Source organism: Elaeis guineensis, chromosome 11, assembly GCF_000442705.2.
Source record: "Elaeis guineensis isolate ETL-2024a chromosome 11, EG11, whole genome shotgun sequence".
NCBI classification, from domain to species: domain Eukaryota; kingdom Viridiplantae; phylum Streptophyta; class Magnoliopsida; order Arecales; family Arecaceae; genus Elaeis; species Elaeis guineensis.
The window spans coordinates 34,669,728-34,672,894 of record NC_026003.2 but is presented as its reverse complement, the minus strand read 5'-3'; the positions used below and the strand labels follow the sequence as shown (position 1 = coordinate 34,672,894).

General features: G+C 49.0%; 1 non-coding gene across 1 annotated transcript; it reads left to right on the top strand.

Annotated features, from left to right (window-relative positions):
• The first annotated feature begins 2,660 nt into the window (after positions 1–2,660).
• Positions 2,661–2,766, top strand: LOC140852745 (small nucleolar RNA R71). The gene has a single exon (XR_012135645.1). It is a non-coding gene; the product is annotated as a small nucleolar RNA R71 (small nucleolar RNA).
• The last annotated feature ends 401 nt before the right edge of the window (positions 2,767–3,167 follow it).

The window sequence follows — 3,167 nt, the reverse complement described above, 5'->3', positions numbered from 1 at the left end:
GGATTCTCCCTTGGCTCTTCTTCAGAATCGTGGGATTCTTCGATGGCGGCCCGATGGCTACTCACCCTGCAGGCCACCGACTTTCTTCTCCTCCCCCTCTCGACCCCGGGCACCTCCACGGAACGGACCCCCGGAATGGAAACCTTAGTGGGGGCACTCATGGAAGAAGCCTGGGGAGCCGGAGGTTCGGCGTCCGAAGGAACTTCGACCGCGAAGGCCGCCTGGGCAGGCATGGCCGAGCTTGTCTCCTCTGCCCTAGCCTTCTTCGCCGATTCGGAGGCTGCGGTGCCTTTTCTTTTGTGGGCCTTGAGACCCCTGGCGAGCATCCGTGCTGCTTCAACGTCCATCCCTAAATAAAAAAAAAAAAAAAAAAAAAGAAAGAAGAGAAGGAGAGAAAAAAGAAGAAAGATTAGTGACGGGGTAAAAAAGGAAGAAGTGACACACAAAAAAAGAGAAAAAAAAAGAGAGGAAAGGAAAGATGGGATACTCGCAAGGTCCTGGGGACTTAAGTCGATGTTGAACAAAAACTGCTCCTTCAGAAGGTTGGGAAGGGAAGGAGCCGAATAACCAAGAAGCTTCCGGGTGGCCTGAAGGTCGTCCTCCCCCAGGCTAGGAGCCCGACGGATAGAGTCCCTCAGGGAGCCCCAAGGGGGCAGTCCCAGCCTCAAGGTCAGACAGTGGACAAAGAGGTACTTCTCCTTCCAGTTATGGATTGAAGAGGGAGCACCTTTCAGCAACCCTTTCTTGCCAAATTGGGGGGAGAAATACCACTAGTCCTTTGCCGAGGGGTAACGTTTGAAGGTGTAGAAGTGCCTTAACAAAGAAAGAGATGGCTGAACTTCGACTACATGATAAAGGGAGAGGAATCCTATCAAAAGCCTAAAGAAATTCGACGCTACTGAAGCTAAAGAAATATCTAAGAAATGGAAAAGGGCGACGACGAAAGGCGGCCTCCTGATACAGGTAGAAATGATCGGGTGGGGGGGTGCTAGCCCGGTCGGAGGGATCAGGAAGCTCCAGATCATACTCCGAAGGAACTCCATACTGAACCCTTATCAGTAGAAGTTCGTCCGGAGTCAGAGAACAAGGAATGGCATCCGATGCAAAAATCAGGCAAGGACCAGCCCCAGATGTGGGTTCGCCTACAGTGTGGGGATTCTGGGGGGCTAAGGCAGATGAACTCTCGGAACCACTAGAGGCGGAGGTGCCGGAAGATATTTCAAATAAGGGCCCTAAAGATCCTGGAGAAATCAGGCGGGACAAGGGGCGAAAGGTTTGCGGGGGACCAAACCGAAGGAGTGCGACAGAAGAAAAATAGAGGAGAAAAGGATCCTAAATGGCAGGAAGAGGAACGAAAGTTTCGGGACTAACCTAGATCGCTCCGAAGGATGCAGAGGGGCGAGGACAGGGACGACTCGAAGAATGCTTAGGGCCAAGGTGGACGCCAAAGAGGGTTAGAGCTCTCGGAGAAAAGGCAGACACGAAACTCTCAGGCAGAATGAAACTCCTGAAGATGGAAAGGCGGGTTTAAATAGGCCCTGGGATCCGGTGCTATAATGATTGCGGATCTCTCCAGGCCGACCCACACTCGCCACGTGTCCCACTCGCCACCGCAGGTGGCTAAAAGCGGCTGACAGCTGACAGAGCATTACTGCGCCGTGCCTGGGCCAACGTACCAGTGGGAATTCTGAAAGGTCCCTTCGGATCACTTCGATTTGAAAAGACTCCAGCATGCACGCATTTAATGCTAGAATATCTGAGGGCAATCATGCACAGAATTCAAGGGGACAACTTCGGCTGTGAAAACTTCTCTGTACTTTCTTCATTCGAAACTCGAACTCAAAAGTAGGGGGACTGGTGTTGGAAATTAAATACCCCCCAGCCGAAGTTCGTGACAGGAGTGACCCTCCGGGGATTCTACTAACTTCCGACCTTCGGCGACATCTCTCCGAACCCCTCTGGCGGCCGAGCCTCCGCAACACTCCCAAGTTTTGCCGACGGACAAGCCCCCGCCAGCGTCGATCGAATTCTTCGCGATGTCCGAACTCCTACGGGAGCCGGACTCTGCCCACAACTTCACTTACAGGTAGACTTCGTCCAGACTCCTACGGGAGCCAGACTTCGCCCCCAATTTCAATTGCAGGTAGACTTCGCCCGGACTCCTACGAGAGCCGGATCTCGTCCCCGACTCCGGCTACAGGGAGACTTCGCTCGGACTCCTACAGGAGCCGGACTCTGCCCCGACTTCGATTACAGAAAGACTCCACCCGGACTCCTACGGGAGCCAGACTACGCCCACGACTTCACTTATAGGTAGACTTGCACACAATGCACAAACTTCTTGGATTGGGTTAGGTGGAATCGGGCTTGTCCAGTATTTAGAAGACGATCTAATTTTTGGGACAGTTCATCTACCTTTTGATGGATATCTATGGCATTTCCTACTTCATATATTCCACCTCTTTTTGGGTTTAACATGGGTTTATCTCTAATAGAGGCAGACATATGATGTAATAAATTTTTACTTAAAATTTCAAACAGTTGCCATGCCTCATCCTCACTTTTCAGCATAAATGTCTCACCACATGATGCATCGACCATTTGTCGATGTCTTTCAGAGAGCCCATCATAAAAACATTGGATTAACTGCCACTTGGGTACAGCATGGTGGGGATATTTTTTAATAAGATCTTTTAATCTCTCCCATGTTTCATGAAATATTTCTCCATCTAATTGGGAAAAACTAGTTATGGCTTTCCTTATTTGATTAGTTTTTCCTATGGAAAATATTTCTTAAGAAACTCTCCTTGCAGCTGGTCCCAGGTTGATATAGTCATGGAATCCAAAGTATGTAGCCAGTATTTGGCTTTGTCCTTAAGTGAAAAAGGGAATAATTTCAACCTAAGAGCATCATCGGAGAAGTTGTGAATTTTGACAGTTGAGCATATCTCAAGAAATTCTTCAAGATGTTTATAAGGGTCCTCATTATTAAGTCCATAAAATGAAGGTAACATTTGGATTATACTGGACTTAATTTCATATTGAGTGGCCTCCACAGGGGGCACTTGAATACAAGGAGAGTAGGTATATATGGAAGGGGTAAAGTACTCCTTCAATTGCTTGGGTGGATCATTCTCCTGATTTCGGTCCATATTTTTACGTCTGTT